The sequence below is a fragment of the Camelus ferus genome, chromosome 1, assembly GCF_009834535.1.
Source record: "Camelus ferus isolate YT-003-E chromosome 1, BCGSAC_Cfer_1.0, whole genome shotgun sequence".
Lineage (NCBI taxonomy): Eukaryota > Metazoa > Chordata > Mammalia > Artiodactyla > Camelidae > Camelus > Camelus ferus.
Genome location: NC_045696.1, coordinates 34,715,391 through 34,734,818, shown reverse-complemented (window position 1 = coordinate 34,734,818; position 19,428 = coordinate 34,715,391). Strand labels below are relative to the sequence as shown.

Here is a 19,428-nt window from a genome sequence, read left to right as displayed (position 1 = left end):
TTAGTTAGGTTTATGTTCCTATCTACACCTAATTTTTTTAAATTAGTGGAGAGAGAAGTGCTCCTGAAGCAAAACATAGGCAAAAGTCATAAGATCCTGCCTCACGTAAAACTCCAGAACTTCCTTGTTATTAAACAGCATTTAAAACTTGCCCACCAAATTCCTTATGCACAAGGAAAACATCAAATTCCTATGCCAGCAAGCATCATGCCCAGAGAAGAGTCAGTATATTTTATAGGGGTGCTTGCAACATCTTTGAAGGAAAAATGTAGGATGGATACAGAGTGAGAACCCCTGCCCCTTCCACAAATGCTGGGACTCATGCAGAGCTTTTTGCTGTTAAGAAAACTCATGTATAGAAATGAGTCATTGATGTTTAGCATCATCAAGGAAAGAGAACCTCAGCTCTTCTCATAAGAAGAGTTATATCCTGTTCCCCTTGCTGTATCACTTTGTGTTCCCATTCTAGCTCAGAAATTTAGCTATTAATTGTTTAAAATGAGGGGCATTAATATTTCTAACTTTCAGATTGAGTTTTAATATTTTAATGCTAGAAGAGAACTTGGATATTGACTAGCCTAGATCAGCAGATTGGGAGTAGGTAGTAAGCCTCCTTTCCAGACATGGACTCCCAGTTCCCGTCTCTTCCCAGAATGCCACCTGCCAGTTCAGTGTGATAAGACTAATAGGAAGAGAAATGATATAACAAGAAAGACCCTCTTTTTTCACTGATATAAACTTAGGAATATTAACAAAGGGGCATTTCCCAGGGGCCACAAAGTCAAAGCTGGGTTAGGGAAGTTAAAAATAAAACAAAACAAAACAACATTGTTTTTCTATACAAACACTTCTGCTATGGTCTGAATGTTTGTGTCCCCTTAAAATGCATATGTTTAATTCTAACTCCCAATGTTATGGTATCAGGAAGTTGGGTCTTTGGGAGTCTATGAGGTCATAAGGGAAGAGCCCTCATGGATGGGATTAGTGTCCACAGAGAATAGGCTCCAAAGAGATCCCTAGCTCTCTTCCGTCACGTGAGGAGAACACAGCATCTGCAGCCTGGACGAGGGCCTTCATCAAACACCATATCTGTCAGTGTCAGGACCTCAGACTTCCAGCCTTAAGAACTGTAAGAAATAAATTTCTGTTGTTTATAAGTTAGCCAGTCTGGGTATTTTGTCATAGTAGCATGAACAGACTAAGACAGATTCTGACACCAAATATGTGGGTTTTCCACACTAAGCAATACTCCACTCCTTTTTGAACACCAACTAGGTGTCCTCCAGTTTAATTCAATTCTGACACTAACTCTCTGGAGTTAGCACAGACCCCACAGGTTAAGGGGCTCGGTCCCACACAACTGCCCCCACTTCAGATGCCAATCACAAGTCCCAAGTTGTGACCTGTACAATGACTAACCTCCTATCCATCAGAGCTTCCCAAAAACCCCTCCTCTGTTCAATAGACTCCACATATAAGTGATATCATATGGTATTTTTCTTTCTCTTTCTGGCTTACTTCACTTAGAATGACAAATTTACTTTTATTACAAGGAAAGGATACAAATCAAAACTAGCCAAAAGAAGAGATGCATAGGGCCAAGTCAGAGAGGGTTCCAGATATGAGGTTTCCATTGTCTTCAATGGCATGTTACCTTCTCAGCACTCATCTGTGGCAATATACACAGAGTACTGTCAACCCCAGAAGCTTACTTGAGCTTCAGTATCCAGAGTTTTTTATTGAGGTCTCGTTACATAGGCGTAATTGATTGATTGATTGTCCAGTAGCTGAACTGAGTCTCTAGGTTGACTAATACTGCATGACCCAAAGCTCCCACCCTAAATCATATTGTTGATCTTTCCAGTGTGGCTAAGACTATGAGGTGTGACTGGCACCGCCTTAAGTCACCTCATTAGCATAAACTATCAGGGGTGGTCCAAGGTGCCCTCTGTGAATAACAAAGACAGGCCTGCCACTCAGGAACCTCCCAGGATTTAGAAGTTACTCATAGACAGGAACAAAAGCCAGACCTCTCTGGGCAAGGCTAAATTCATTGCCACACATTGTGTCTGTCACTGGGCTCTACCAATAAATTACATACAAAAGACAGTAACAGTCAAAATTCCCACAAGAAATCGGGATTTTTTGAACCAACAGAAACCTCATTCTCTAGCAGAGACAAAAGATAGGGCAAAAACCGCTTCTGGGAGCACTTGCCTGAAATCATGTAGTATGAACTTCAGAAAAGGAGTGATGAGTTTGAGTCAAAGAGAAGCCAGTCACCTCATAAGAGAGCATGAGCATTACCCACTTTGCTAAATCTCAAGAGTGACTATAGAAGCTCTGGGGACTGGAACCAAGGAAATATTATGGTTGACTGAAACAGAATCGCACGAGAGTTGTGAGTTAAGTTTAACTGGGGACAAAATGAGGGCTATAGCCCAGGGAACAGTATTTTGGATAACTGAGTGTTGCCAAGTCCAAACTCGTTCTGCTCACCGCACGACAGGCCAATAAATCGGGAGACAAGGTGTTGGAACAAGGAATAGTGACTTTATTTGGAAAGCCTGCAGACCGAGAGGATGGCAGACTAATGTCTTGGAGAACTGTCCTGCTCTAGTCAGAATACAGGCTCCTTTTATACAAAAAACAAGGGAGGGGTGTGGTTGTTTGTTGTAACCTTCTTGCTGCAGGCATTCTTTGTTCTTGCAGCCATCCCCGGGGGCTAGGTCATGGTGTCCCTGTAAACCTCTAACAAAACAAAGGTTATTCTCTACTACTACTGCTATGTAACTGCTATGAAGAGGTAGTGGGGAAGGTCAGTATATCTGTGATTTTGGTAGTGGGGAGGGGTACATTCAATCAAGTACATTTTTTTGCAAAAGTTACTGTTAGTCACGAGGAGCAAATGGCCGCATTACTGATTTTAGTGATATGAGGAGATGCAAGAATTGGGTCTCAAAATCTTCTCCTGAAAATATCTGAAGGCCTATTCTGACAGTTTTTTTCCCCAGAGCACAGAGTGCCTCATTCCTGATCTCCACACTGAATTCCTCCCAGGGTGTGTTGAAGGTCAGTGTCTGCAGTGGCTTGTAATTTAATCCTTGTAGAGGCAGGTGGCAAATGCCAATTTTTAGTTTTATATATATATATGATATTTATATTTATATATATATATATATGATGTGTGTGTGTGTGTGTGTGTGTGTGTGTGTGTGTGTGTGTGTATCTCAGTACTGAACAGACCGAAAGTGCTTCTTACCCAGAGACCAAAGTTAGAATCCATATTAGGGAGAGAGACAGCACGGAAAATATTCTGGCATTAGCCTCATTATCCCACAGCTATGATCCACAACTGTCTAAAGAAGGAACAGCGGACATTTAGCCAAGAAGACAAGCCCTACAGACAACACAAGCCACGCCTACAGTGATCTGAGACTGTTATCCTGGTCCTTTCCCCAAGTGGCTATTGTAAAATCCCTAAAATAAGGGTTTCAGTTTCAGTAAAGCAGGACATAAAGATCTTAGGGGACTATAACCTATTTCTTCTCCAGATTTGAGTCAATTATGGAATCTTTTAAGAAGATGGAGAAGTAAGCTGAAGTCCTTGGGACAGAATAAATAGGCTTCAGGTCTGCAAAGTAAACATGGTTGGGATGTAAATGGTTGAAGGTCCATAAGATTTTTTTGACAATAAATGCCCATTTCCTATAATTTTCTTGGATTCCTAGTAAAGAAGAAGTCAGTTGTGCCCTTCCCCTCTTAATTGTGCTCAAGAATTTTATTAATATTAATCACTTCTACACTCTCTCAATTTCATTATTCTCAAATTCTTCTAACCCCAGACTTTGACATAGATGGGAGGGTTAGAGTTTTATACTGCAAGATACATTAAATTATGAACTCAAGTTAATAACAACAGTTCTTTGTTAGCCTTCTTCAGAATCAAAATAACACGTAAAAAAATTTTTTATCAGACCACTAGCTTTCAGAGAGAGAGAAATTAAGTAGATCCCACTCAGAGAAAGATCAGGGACCTCTGACATAATCTAACTTCCAAAATGAGCAAAAACAAAAAGAGATTAAGTATCTTCCCCAAGGTCACAGTGCTAGTTAGGAATATAACAAGATCTAGAAGGCAGTCTTCCTGAAGTGAAAGCCTTTCTCCCAAAACAAATCATCTAAAAGTTATTGTATCTGTACTTCAATGATCAACTTCCCAGTTGAAATCCTGTAGAAATATACATATGCGTAAGAAACTAATCAAATGATTTTCTTACCTTGCTACTGCACACAAAGCTGTAAGAGACAAGGTCAGAGTTCTCTTAAGCAAAGGCTAAAGCATAGTAATTCACTGCCTGCTAATATTTATCACTCATCTCATAATTCATATAAGAAGATATTAAAACCATGCTTCACCCAGGTTTCCAGATTTCCTAAAAACTACTTTCTGTACAACATTCCATATATCTTTATTTAATCCACCATCAATTTACTTCACAGTGGTAACTTGGAAAGTAACTTGCCCACTTCCTTATTCACACACAGCCAAGTGAGAGAATCCAGATTGTGAAAAACATGACTTGGGAAGACTGCTCCTTCAACAGGCTGTGTTTAGTGAATTTTTAATGGAGAAGAAAAAATCTGACTCTACAGTGGAGCTGTTTCTTTTGCTTTAACCTTTGTATTCTATTGCTTTTGCTACACGTTAATCACTAAAGACATGTTGCCTATCAGCTTAAATTATACATCAAAGCCCATCTCTGGGAACTCTGCCTTCCAGGTAATGAGCGTTAAGCTAAAATATCTTTGTTCAGCTCACAGGAAACATCCTGATCAGACCCACCTGTGAATGACTGTAAGAAGAAAGAAATTAACATACCCCCCTCAAGGGCTGACTGGAACCAGGATATGTTTGACTTTACGCCCTCCTCTTTTAGTAGAAAAGAAACCAGAATTCTAACTCAGGTAAGATGGTTCTTTGGGACACTAGTCTACCATCTTCTTCGTATGCTGGCTTTCTAAATAAAGCCATTTTTCCTTGCCTCAGCAACTTGTTCCTCAATTTATTGGTCTGTTGTGTGGTAGGCAGTATAAATTTGGACTCTATAACAAATTGAGTGTAAAAACTAACACAGGCATACCTTGGAGATGTTGCTGGTTCCGCTCCATATCATTTCAGTAAAGAAAGTCACACAAATTTTTTGGTTTCCCAGTGCATATAAAATCTGTATTTACACTATACTGTAGTCTATTAAGTGTGCAATAGTATTATGTCTAAAAAAAACATTGTACATACCTTAATTAAAAAGTAGTTTATGCTAAAAAATGCTAACCATCAACTGAGCCTTTAGTGAGTCCTAATAGTAACATCAAAGATCACACACAGATCACCATAACAAATATAATAATGATTAAAAGTTTGAAATATTGTGAGAATCACCAAACTGTGTCACATAGACATGAAATGATCAAATGTTGGAAAAATGACACCAAAAGACTTACTTGACACAGGGTTGCTACAAAGCTTCAATTTGTATCTGTAGTAGCAATAAAGCAAATCACACTAAAATGAGGTATGCCCTGTGTACGGATAACGCCGGCTTATACCCAAGTACATTTCTCTGAATACTTACCCGTATTTAAAGGTCTATTTCAAATGAAAACTGTTTCATGAACTATTTCCCAGCAAACCCAACCGCAGTGACTTCTCCCTCCTGGGACGTTCAATGGTGTTCAGCTTAAGAACTACACGGTCAGCACTTGGCATGCCCTATCTTTAGTTCAGAACACCTCCTGACTCAGTGTGTGCTTAGTTCCACCACTTTTTCCTACCCTCACACCGACCCTTTTGTTCTCCAAATTTGGGTGGAGAGAAGAGGGAGACATTTTTTCATCCCACGGCTTAGTTGAGATAACCTCGAATTTTCCAAAAAGGCTTTCCCAAAATGCTAAAGGAAAAGCAAAACTGAAAAACAAAACAAAACAAAACAAAACATAGTAACAAAGTCATACAAATAGTTCTATTTATGATACACATTTTTTTAACCATCACAGAAATTTGGCCTAACCACAGGCTGGCTGGGCTGGCTTAATTTCTGGGCATGTAGGTCCTCAGCTCTTGTCCTCACCAGCTGTGTCTAAGCCACACTTCATAAGCCCGGTTTGAAGAATATTCATGCTGGAGGCTCTGTGCTAGTCATTTCTCTGGACCTGGGCCATCTCAGTGCTTCCTCTGGTGTAGACTTCCCTGTCTTTTATCTGGACAACTACCCCAGCATAAATACCCAAGTTCTGACTTTGTGTGTCTTGAGGAAAAACTATTTGACCCTTTGGCAAGTCACTATATCACCCACCTCCCTCCCAAAATTAGGATATATTTACTTATTAGATTCTCCGGAAAACCAAGTACTTACACAAAGAATATTGCAAGTTCTCTCCAGGCATTCACCCCGTGAAGCTCATGTTCAAAACACGTATTTTAGAGTCTAGTGACCTCCTGGCTTCAAGCAGGGAGCATCGCTTCCCAAAGGTTCTTTCCTTCTGTTACTCTCTGTTATTTTTCCCTCTGTTGCTTCTCCCCACTGCACCCTCTGTTCTTCAGCCAACAGCAACAGCAGCAGATTTCGTGGCCCACCCCCCCTCATCTGGCAGTCTCATCAAGTCCCTTTCTGGAAAGAATGCTCTTAATTTTCTGTTAATTTGTAAAGCAGAAAAGATTGACATCCGGCCCTTCTAAAAGAGGCTGACAATTCTTCCTCTTTTTTCAGATCCTCCGAGAAGCCTTGCAAAATCTACCCATTACAACAAGGTAGTGTTAAAATGCACTTATAAAAAAATACATAGCCAGGAAGAAAAGAGCATGCTATTACATTATGATTTTTTAATCATTAATCAAATTAAGTTACTTGAGGTATTATTTTTTTCTCCATATATGTCACCTTTCTCTTCCCTCCATTTAAAGAAGACAGTGGCATCTGTGACTCATCGCTTCAGGGGAGGCTGACCAAGAGGTAGCTCAAAAGCCTTTTTAATTTTGGAAATTTAAAAAGCCGAAACCCAACGGAGAATGTAGAGAGCTCACAAACATATACAAAGGATCTCTGAAGACATGAAGGGAAAATGACACATCCCCGACTAAGGGTACATCCTGGGCAAAGAGAGACAGGCAACACATTCAGCTCTTCCGAGCACACAGGTCCCTGAAGCACCAGCAAAACCTCACAAGCCCAGAGAGTGTTTTCCGTGTGGCAGACGCCACAGCTGGGAACAGCCAGCCTTGAAGACGCTCCCCACGTCCCAGACACGATGAGGAAGCAACAGACCATCACAGGGTCTAAGGATGCCATGCAGAGTGGGACCCTGATCGCTTAACATTGACTTACTTGGCCGAATATCAGAGACCAGCTCAGCCTGGTGTCTTCCAGCCCCTAGAGCTGTGTGTGTCGTAACTTGGAAGAAGGATAGGGAATCCCCAAAGTAACTGAGATCAAATCTTTCATACTAATTAAGTTACTTTTTAGATAATAAAAAGCTGCCTGACTTTTTGTACAGTTGAGTTTATGGAATGGGAGTTACACTTTCTTATTCTTAGTTTTTCTAATTGAAGTGTAGTCGATTTACAATGCTAGTTATTTACACTTTTCAATTTACTTCTATATCCTGTTTTTCCAATTACTTGTATGATACTTGAGGACAAAGATCTGTCTTAAACGCCTATAGCACTGGAATTTGTCAGAGGGCTTTGGATGACTCAGTGTTAATAAATTCTGTTTGTTTAATGTTATCAAATCATAAAATCTTTGAACTAGAAGCATTGGAAAATCTTTGATTCCAATCTCTTTATTTCACAGATAAGGAAACTAAAACCCAGGGGGTTAAATTTTTCAGGTTACACATAAAGCTTCACATTTTTTCCTTCCAGAATAAACTGTTTCTTCTAAAGGTTGAGGGTTGTATTGTCAGCTGTCTTCCTGAAGACTGGGTCTCATTAACTGACACCTTAATAGAGGTGCTTAAATGGAACATGCTCATTTCAGTTGTCCTCTCCAATCTCACCCTAGTGTTCAAACTCCTTTTGAGAATACTAAGGGCATTTTCCAGATTATCTTCTACTCTTTCTACTCCTATAAGGATGCCCCCTCCCTCTGGGCCACTGGCTAATGAACCATTGTGTGTGATTGCATCTCTAAGCTTTCTCCTCTATTTTCAGAAGAATGTCAAGCGTCATTTCTGTCAGGGTGTACTCCATTCAGAGACGTCCTTAGAGGGCAGTAAAACTAGAAGATTGAGAAAGGTCCCAGGCCTTGAGGGAGAAGACTGTGGCTTTGCCAGATGGTGCTAAATAAAAGCCTGGTGTTACACAACCCCTTTGAATGGGATCAAGTGCATAGACTCAGTGCATTTTTTTTTAATACTGTATCCTGTATTAAAGCTAAATCTTGAGTGATGCTAATGTTCAGAGAATGGAGTATTTTGGTTAACAAGACTTTTTTTTCTTTTAATGGAGTACTGGGGATTGAATCCAGGACCTTGTGCATGCTAAGCACACACTCTACCACTGAGCTACACCCTCCCCGCTTCAGCCCCTTTTTAATTCACATCACATTATCCTCAGAATGCTTGCTGCTTCCTTGCTGCTTTTTCACATTTCTTTCTTCAAGGCTGTGCTGACTTCATTTTGACTTGATTTAACCTGTATGAAATGTTTGAGGAGATAAAAGACTAGAATGTTATGATTTGGGGGCTCTATTTCCCCACCTTTCCCTTTTCCTCTCTCCTCTTGGGCTTATTTCTAATAAAAGCAATTTCCCCCAAATCTTCCAGTCTTCAAGAGTCTTCTTCCCTTTAATATCTGTAAATAACAACAGCCTGGGGGTGGAGGGGGAGAGATGAATAGGCAGAACACAGAGGATTTTGAGGGCCATGAAAATACTCTGTAGGATATTATAATGATGAATATATGTCATTACACCTTTTTCCAAAAGCATTGAATATGCACACCATATTTGCACAGAGTGAAACCCTAAGGTCAACTATAAACTTTGGGTGATTTTGATGTGTCGATGTAGGTTCATCCTTGGTGTTAAAAAAAAAAAAAGAGCACTCTGGCGAATGATACTGATAATGGGGGAGGCTATGCATGTGTAGGGACAGAGAGTCTATGAGACATTTCTGTGCCTTCCGCTCAGTTTTCTTTATAAACTTAAAATTGTTCTGAAAATTTCTTTTAAAAAATAAATTAAAAAAAAAAAACAACAAGATGTCCCATGAGCACACTACAGTGGGAAATCCAGCATCTCTGTAATATTCCTTAGACTGTTGACTCTAGCTCCAAAATTTTAGGCTGGACTTTGGTCTCAATCTCCCACCCCACTGTCATGTGCACTACAGCTGCTGTCCCAAATGGTTCCAAATGAACATAGAGGTTCTTTTCCTGCATTTCTCAGAGCACCATTAACTCAAGGATATGTATGTATTTTTACTAAAGGTATGGGGATAATTAAGGAAGAAAATGGCATAGGATCATATTTAAAATGACTTCAAAATACTTAGACATTTTTTTCTTTCAAAGTCCCCTTGTTATCACCACCATAGGGAATATCTCAGCAGTCACTAGTCTTTTTTGGCCTTTGTCTAGTAAAATGTCCTGGGTCCTGCTGTCATCTTCCGTCCCAATACCTATCTCCTCTCTGCCACCCACTTCTAGGCCCCTTCAACCTCTCACCCCTTCCAGATGCCATATTAGAACCCCCAACTTCCTCCTACTTAATTATGCAGCATAATTTATCTCACATTTATTTTATTCTCCAATCAAGACTAAGTTCTAAGAGGGGGAGGATATAGCTCAAGCAGTAGAGCATGTGCTTAGCAAGCACAACATCTTGGGTTCAATTCCCAGTATTTCCTCTAAAAATAAATAAACCTAATCATCTCCCACTGCCAAAAATTAATTAATTAATTAATTTTTAAAAAGACTAATTTCTAAGGCCTATTTTTATAGAACCAAAAGTCCTGTAAATGAAAGTAATTAAACAAAAAAGTTACATAGCCCTGAGATATAGGAAAAGCAGAACTCATTTCTTTTTTTTAATAGCAACTGTTTTTCCAAATGTGAAAATGCTGAGCATCTGTGTGTCTAACAGAAGTCACCTGAGGGGGATTTTGAAGTGGAAGTACCTTTATCCATGCCTTGAGTTCCAGCCCGGGAGTCATCAAACCATCCTGAAGCCTTTCCAGGTGGTCTAGATACAACTGTGCCTCCTAAACCAGGTCCTGCATGGGGACCATAGTTCAAAATGGATGCTTTAGGTCATTTTAAAAACCATTATTTTGATTTAAAATTTTCCTTCCTTTTAGAAATTTTGAGGTTGCATCCCCGTGAGCCAAGCCCTACAGAAGCAGACTAGTAGACAGTGATTGGTGTGAGCCAGGCTACACTAGCTGTCCCTGGGAAGCCAGCTCCTGACATGAAGGACATTGCTGGATGGGAAGCTGGCAGTCTCTACCAAGAAGTTGCCCTGAAAAATGGTTCAGTGTGATCAAAGGCAACGGTATTCTCATGCCTAAGGGCAGCTCCGGGCCTTCCTAGTTACCTGCAGCAAAAATCAAAGAAAATATCTGCATCGATGCTAGGCAGCCAACTCCCAGACAACTGTAATGCCGTTCTGAGTGATCACAGACAAGTGCACTGGAGTGTTTCCACCTCCAGTATGTTTTTTTGCAAAGGAAATTATCTGTCCACTCAGTTTATCTCTTTTACAAAGTAATTTAGAGCATTCTATGCACATGGAAACCAAAATGGTGATGTTTCTATGTACATATGCATTGACACATGTGTCTTCTTCCTTCCCTCTCCTCAGGTTATTGGTAGAAAGGTTGTCTTCTCAGCCCTTGGTACAATGCATAGCACAGAGTAAGACTATGTTCTCATCAATAGAATGATCTCCTTGATTGGATTTTGTTATTAGTAAATTGTTCACTGGGTGGCAATTTTACTTGAACTAGTTTACAGATCCAGTACATGCAGTTCAGTTGTATAAATCATTTCAATAATTTTCTTCATAAAAAGTTAATTCATAGTTTATCTAACTTTCCAAAAGGTACATTTACCATGAAAAAAAAATTCAATTTAAAAGATTAAATCACTCACTATCAAGTTTTTCTCTGATTTAAACATATATCTAAATCAGTCATGAATATTATTAAAATAGCCAGTGTTTGAAAGCAACTGACTAAAATTAAAATTTCCTAGAAAGTCTCTTCTAAGAGAAAGAGAAAAAGTAAAGAAGGAAGAATATTTACTTTTTTCTTCCATTTTCAAAAATTCTTTTTTTTTTTCCTAAAAGCTAATGGTTGACAAAGCCAGAACTCAGTTCCAGGATCTTTGCCATGCTATATTGGGTACCTTTGATTGATTCAATTCTTCATTCACGTCTTTGATATTTACTGAGGTCCTGCTACAAACAGAGTATAACAAAGAGATTATGAAAACTGAGTAGAACAACTTACTTTCGCAGTGATGGTCTCAAAACTGCTTCTTCCAGGCTTCATAAGATCAATTCTATTGTCCAAATGTAAGTTTGAATGCATTAATTACAGTGATATAACTAGGGTTAGTTGTTCCATCAGAGCACTGGGGAACAAGAGAATGGAGGAAAAATGGTTGCTTGCACTGATCTTATTGATATAAAGTCAATAACAAAACTTATAAGCATTGAAAAAATGTCCTAATATTTTCACCTCACTTCCCACTGAAAGTCTGAGGGCAAACTTTTTGGTGGTTGTTTATTTTTGCCTTGGCAAGTGGAAATAAACATGGTGCAAACTTACAAATCAATGTATTTGTACAGAAAGTCATGGAACCCAGTTTTTAAGGAACATTACTCTAGAGGGGACAGAGGGACCAGGGACATATAGTTCCCAAAATTAAAGTGATAGAAGCTAATGTTCTCAAATAAGAATTTTCTATTGCTTCAGCCTATGAAGCAAAATAACAATTTTTTAAACATACCAAACATACTTGAAATAAACACATGAGCAAAATTGCAGTGTAAAAAACCCACATCACTTATAAACTAAAACTTTACGTGTATGCATTTGTGTAAAAATTCAGTACTACCACGGCTGAATGCTCTACCCTAATCTATAATTGCATTTAGTCAAAGATATCTGGTACAAGCATCATGGTTAAGGCAAGTTCTGCTTGAATTAATACTCAATACCTCAAGCCTGAACTGTTATAACTTCTGGATTGTCTTCCAGGCTCTCCACTTCCACAGACCTCAGACCACTGCCAGACTCATCTAGCTAAAACAATGCTTACGCTAAAGTATTCCCATTGGATGGCTCCCCATTGTCTAATAAATAAAGTAAGAAATCTTCACCCTGGCATTTGAGGTTCTCCACAACACAGCATCGATCTCACTCACTCACTGACATGTGAGCCCTCCACTCCAACTGCACTGGGTTTCTCACAGCTCCCCAAACAAACAGTGCTGAGTCCCTTCTCCATAACCTTGTTTATGCTGTGTTTCTCCAGATGAAACCATGTTAGCAGTTCATGGAAAAACACAGCTCCTCGATGAAACTTTCCTGATCTTTCCTTCCATCATGGTTTTTCCTCTTAATTTCTTGAGCAGTTAATCAACCTCAACACTACTGATGTTTTGGTCCGGTAATTTTTGTAGGGGAGGCTGACCTGGGCACTACAGGATGTTTAGCAGCTTTCCTGGCTCCTACTCTATCGGTAACTCTACCCATAGTAGTCAGCACCCTAGTAGTGACAAGCAAAATTGTCTCCAGACATTGTCAAATGTCCCTGATGGGAGGCAAAATTATCCCCAGTTATTCCAGATAATTATTGTCTGTATCACTCCTGTTGGCATTTTAAACTATTTCATATATATATTTCTTGCTTCCTAAGGTAGATGATTTAGTACAAGTATTGTGGCTTACTTTATTTGGAATCTGTAATAGAGCACTGTAATGAATACTTAATAAATATTTAAAACTTAAATTCTGAGTATCTAAAAGTTAGAAGAGACGTGAAAACTCAGTTGACCTAACCTCATTTTTTTTTTTAGTGTGGAAACTGAAAACCAGAAAGTAAAACTATGGATATGTGTCGGTAGAATAGTTTCCTCTTTCCAATCAGGTAGTATTAACACTGTAATACATCTCTTCTCATTGAATCTATAATGAGAGACAGTTAATTTCACATTGGCATGAGCAATCAATAGTCTATAGCTTTATTGAGCGTTCTTTATATGACTCTGCTTTAATAATGTGCATATGTCTTATTAAAACACTTATATTTTATACTTAACTTTTTAAAAATCTAAGGTGTTACGATATAAGAAAGAGACCTTGACATTATGGTTGAAAGATTAGGGGTTAAGACATATAACTATGTGATCTTCAGGGAGTCACTTAACTTCACTGTGTTTCTACATCTAATCTTTAAAATTCCTATTCCACTAAAATAAGATAAACTCTTTGACAAAGGGGATGATGTTTCGTTGCTACCATGTCCCTAGTACCTAGTACAAAATATGGCATTCACTATACTTGCTAAATGGCTGACCGCTCATTTGGGGATACAGTAAGGGCTTGTTTTAACTTAGTCTGGGAGTAAAATGAGGTAAAAAAAAATTTTTTTTAATCCTGGAAAGTGTAAAGTGCTAGACAAATTCAAGATATTTTTGTGCTTTAAAATGTCTAAGGAATTTGAATGTTTAAAAGTAGTGAAGTGAGAAATCAAAATTAGACTTTGTGAGATGTCACCAAAGAAATTCTTCAGAGGAAACTGTCAGCATTAAATGCCTGAATTAGAAAAGAAGCATAATCCTGAATCAGTAAACAGCCTCCATCTTAAGAACCTAGAAAAAGAACAACAAATAAAATCCAAAGTAAGAAGAAAGGAAATAATAAAGATCACAGCAGAAATCAATAAAATTTAAAAATGGAAAGTCAAGAGAGAAAATTAATAGAATCAAAAGCCAGTTCTTAAAGAGAAGATCTACATCATAAGTCATCAAAGAAATGAAAATTAAAACAACGAGATACAACTACACACCTATTAAAATGGCCAACATTCAGAAACTGACAAAACCAAATGCTGATAAGGATGTAGAACAACAGGAATTCTCATTCATTGCTTCTGGGAATGAAAATGGTGCAGCCTCTTTGGAAAACAGTTTGGCAGTTTCTTACAAAATGAAACATACTTTTACCTTAAGTTCCAGCAATTGAACTTCTTGGTGTTTATTCAAAGGAGTTGAAAACTTATGGCCACACAGAACCTGCACATGGATGTTTATAGCAGCTTTATTCTTAATTATCAAAATTTGGAAGCAACCAAGATGTCCTTCAGAAGATGAATGGATAAATAGACTTTGTTACAATGGAGTATTACTCAGCACTAAAAAAGAAATGAGCTTATCAACCATGAAAATACATGGAGGAAATTTAAATACATTTTACTAAGTGAAAGAAGACAATCTGAAAAGGTTACATACTGTATGATTCCAAATAAATGACATTCTGGAAAAGGCAAAATTATAAAGACAATAAAAAGATCATTGGTTGTCAGGGACTGGGTGGCAGGAGGAACAGACAAAGCACAGAGTATTTTTAGGGCAGTAAAAATATTCTGTATGATATAATGGTAGATATCTATCATTATACCTTGATCCAAATCCATAGAATATGTGACACCAAGAATGAACCCTAAGGTCAGCTATAAACTTTGGGTGATTTTGACGTGATGTGTCCATGTAGGTTCATCCTTGGTTAAAAAAAAAAAAGCACCATTCTGGTGAGTGGTGTTTATAATGAGGGAGGCTATGCATGCGTGGAGGCAGGGTATATAGGAAATCTCTGTACCTTCCTCTCAATTTGTTGTAAATCTAAAACTGCCCTAAAAAATGTCTTTTAAAACATCTGATTCTTTGAGGCAATCAATAAAATGGACAAAACTCTAGCTAGACTTATTGGGAGAAAAAAAAGAAGACACAAATTACCACTTTCAAAATGAAACGTAATATCACTATAGATTCCATATTAAATAGATAATAGGGGAATATATCAATATTATAAACATACATATGAAAAGATTTATGCCTATAAATTCAACAATTTAAATGAACAATTTCTTTCAGACAAAAAGTGCAAATGCTCATTCAACAAGAAATAGCCACCAATGAATTTACTGGTGATAGTCACCAAACATTTAAGAAATAATCCCAATTCCTACACAAATTTTTCCAGAAAATTGAAAAGAAAGGAATGCTTCCTAATCCATGCTATGAGGCTAGTATTACTCAGACATCAAATCAAGATAAACACATTACAAGAAAAGAAAGTGACAGATAAATACCCCTCATGAACATAAACACAAACTTTCTAAACAAAATTTTAGCAAATAGAACATATTAAAAAGATAATACATTATATCCAAGTAGGATTTATCCAATAATGCAAGGCAGTTTTTTAAATTTTGGAAGTCAACTGAATTTGCCATATCAACAAATTAAAAAAGAAAACCATATGATTAACTCTATTGCCAAAAAAAAAAAAAAAAAAGCATTTGACTAAGTTCAACATTCATTCTTGATTTAAAAACTTTTAAAACTCTTACAAAACTCAGATTTAAAGAAAATGTTTTCAATTTGATAACCTGCATCTGTGGAAAGCCTGTAGCTAACATCATACTTAGTGGTGAAAGACTGAACGTTTCCTTCCTCATATCAGGAAGAAGACAAGAATTCTCTCACCACCTCCATTCAGTGTGGGGCTGGAGGTTCTGACCAACATAATTAGGAGAAAAAAAAAAAAAAACAGGTATCCAGATTGGGGGAAATAAAGTAAATCTGTTTGTTTTTTTTTTCACAGAGTCATAAGAATCATAAGTGAGTTTAGCAATGCTGCAGGATACAAATACAACATCAAAACTGAAAATCAATTATATTTCTATATACTAGAAATTAACAGTAAGAAACTGACTTTCTTTTAAACACCACTTACAATAAGTGAATATGATATATTTAGGAATAAATCTGACAAAAAAGGTGCAAGATCTTTTTAAACTACAAACTTCAAAACATTGCTGAAATTTTAAAGGACCAAAATAAATGGAGAGCTATACCTTGGTCAACAAATGACTCAATATTGTTAAGATTTCAATTCTTCCCAAAGTAATCTATGGATACAACACACTAAGGATACAAGAAAACTTTGGGGGATGTTGGATATCTTTAATATTTTATTGTAATGATGGCTTCACAAGTATATACATATGATACAACTAATGAAACTGTACACTTTAAACATGTGCAGTTTATTATACATCAATTACACTTCAACAAAGCTGTTAAAAATAATTTTTTAAAAATTTAAATGCCAGTTTGTATCAACAGCTTAAAATATTTCATGCATTTGCCCCAGACTTCATATTTTTGGGACCTATTCCAGTAAAACACAGCTGATCAAAGACATATTTACTCTATTCTTTAACCACAGTTTACTGAAAGGACAGTTATGAAATTTGAAGAGCACAGCAGATGGTAGTGATCCCAAGGAAAAGAAAATTGAACAAAAGACAACTCACAAAATTTTGAAATATGGAAACAGATGAGTTGTGATTGATTCAGCACACCAGAGAAGGAAAAGAGAAACCAAGGCCTGTGTGGAGGTGGTCTTAGATGCCAGCTGATTGGCTGTACAGAACCCAGGGAGCCCCAGGAATGGGAGGTGCCAGGTAGCTCACAAAGAAGAGATGTGCGGCACCCATCAGAACCCCTGATTCTTTCCCTGTGTCCTCTGCCTGCAGCTGGGTGACTAACCTTTTCCACCTTCTTCCACCATAAAAGTATTCTACGGAGGAGCTGAAGCAGACACTGCAGAACGCTAAGCACTGCTGGGGGTGTGCTGCAGACTAGACGTGCCTTCTGCAAATTCATATATTGAAGTCTAATCCCCAAGATGATTGCACTTGGAGGGAGGGCCTTTGGGAGGTAATAGGTCCTGAGGGTGGAGCCCTCACAAATGGGATTAGTGCCCTTCTAAGAAGACACTGAGAGAAATTATTTCTCTCTCTCTTTCTCTCTCCCTCTCTGTCACTCCCCACCATGGGAGGATACGGAGAGAAGGCAGCTATCTAGAAGCCAGAAAGTGGGTCCTCACCAGACATCAGATCTGCCATGACCTTGATCTTGGACTTCCCAGCCTCCAGAACTGTGACAAAAAGTATTTGTTGTTTAAGCCACCCAGTCAGTGGTATTTTTGATATAGAAACCTGAACTAAGATAGGGCAGAATATCACACTGAAAATGAGGTGATTAAGTGAAGATCTGCAAATGAAGAGGTGACCTGTAAACCCCTTTCTCCCACTTGGCACTGAGAACAACGAAAAGCAGGCTTACGTAATTCCGACATTACGCTGGAGGATTCTTCTCTGAGGAAACAGATTATATCAAAAGAAAAACAAAAAACAGAAAAACTTTTGACAATGAAATTGTCCAATAGTTTAATGAGAGAGTCCATGCTGAGCCCAATATATTAAATACTGTTACTCAATAAACGATCTCTTTGGCACAACACACATATACACACACATGGCTTCCAATCAGCTTTTTACTGCCTTACTCTCAAATATGAACAGACAGCCAAAGATCACCTGACATTTCGAGAAAAGCCTCTAATAAAAGAAAAGAAGAAATTGGAAATAAAGTAGAAAGCAGAGAAAATGTAAATAAACTATACTGAATATCCTCAGAAATTGAAGAGATCTTTGAATTGAGAAAGCACTTCAGAGAAAAAAAAAAAACGCTACATTTTAAAAAACTCTCATTCAAAAGTAGGATGTGAGAAATAAAATATTTTTAAAATACGCATAAAGATAGAGTTTAAGGAATCTCTCAGGAAATGCAGGGGGAAAATTATGGAAATAAGGAAAAGGAGCTACAAATAATACAATATCAATACAGGGGATTCAACAAACAGTAAGAGCTCCAGAAAGAAAAAAATCAAAAGCTGTAGAAAATGAGATTTTAAAAAAATGATTAAAAAAATTTCTCAGAACTCAGGGATTGGAGTTTGAAATTGAAAGGGCCCACCTAGTGACCAAATCAGTGGATGAAACAAAAAGCCAACACCAGATGTTACAATTGAGGATTTTGGGAATAAAAGAACATGGTGATGGGAAGAATAAATTTATGTATTTGACCAAATATCTATAACACAAGGCATCACGTTAGGTACCATCAGATACACAGAAATAAGCTAAAGGCCTTCCCTATCTTCAAAGGTAAAAAATAAATAAATAAGTGAAACTCTCATCACAATAATAATCATGGGACATCAGCCACTACATTTCCCTCTTATCTTGGTTCCTATCCGGATTTCTTTGTTTTTAAACAAGAGCCACTTAGAAGTGTCTCAGCCTATGTATTCACCACATGCACTGGGCGAGGAAAGCCAGCTATTTTTTTTTTTTCTGAGTCCTCTTCACTGTTACACACATACACTCTCACACATACTCACACTAATACCCATAAGCATGCACACAAAAATTGTACACACATTTTCACACACTCACGTGTTACAGCCACATTCACAGAGACACACGCACAGACTGCTTGGGTCCTCGTAAGCACCCCATTTCAGTAGTCAGGGGAGAAGGCTTAGTTTCTTAGTTTTTCAGAGAAGAGGCTCTGGCCACCTGAGATTAGAAATGAGGTCTATAATTTATACTCTTATTTCTTATCTCCTCCTGTATTTTGCTAGACTTCCAAAATCTACTTGATACTCAGATTAGCCGATGGCACCCTCTAACTGTCTTGTACCCCTGCCCCTGTAACAGTGCGCCATTTTCCCCATTTCCATTGCTCCCACTGCTAGCTTTTCAGTAGCCAACAAAACCAGTTCTGCCCTGTTCTGGGCACTGCTCACTGTCCCGCCAACAACAAGCCTCCCCCTGCCACCCCGCCCGCCCTGCTGCAGCAACTCAAAGCCGTTAGCCTTCGGTGAGCGCGGGAGATGCCGCTCCCAGCACCTCCGAGGACGGACCTCACAGCTTCTCTGTAGGGTGAGCCAGTGCGTGCACTACGGTGTCAGCACGCAGCTGACTCTGGTTTCCTTTTCTGGCTGCAATCTGGAGGATGAGCGCCAGCTGGAATTAGGGCCGACTGTGAAACAGGACCTGAAGAAGAAAGTTTGAGAACCTACGCATGCCAGCCAGCCACGTAGAATGCTTTATCCTTAGAGCTAACAAAATTTGTGGTTCTTGTCAAACTGTGTCTCTTTCTTTACAATCCAGTTTTTATTTATATAAAAGGAGAAGAGAGAAAGAGGCATTATTATTATTATTATTATTATTAATACTTCTACTACTACTACTATTATCATCATCTTATTATACAGCTGTGA

The 19,428-nt window shown here is 38.2% G+C and overlaps 1 protein-coding gene across 3 annotated transcripts in view; it reads right to left on the bottom strand.

Annotated features, from left to right (window-relative positions):
- LOC116663076 overlaps positions 1-19,428 on the bottom strand; it is a 125,549-nt gene that overhangs the window by 28,382 nt on the left and 77,739 nt on the right. The window contains exon 3 of one of the 3 annotated variants that reach the window (XM_032477609.1): positions 19,240-19,305. The exons of the other annotated variants lie outside the window; for them this stretch is intronic. The gene's annotated coding sequence lies outside the window, so the exon portion shown is untranslated. Of the gene's footprint in view, positions 1-19,239; positions 19,306-19,428 lie in introns of those variants that run through there. 3 annotated transcript variants of the gene reach the window in all.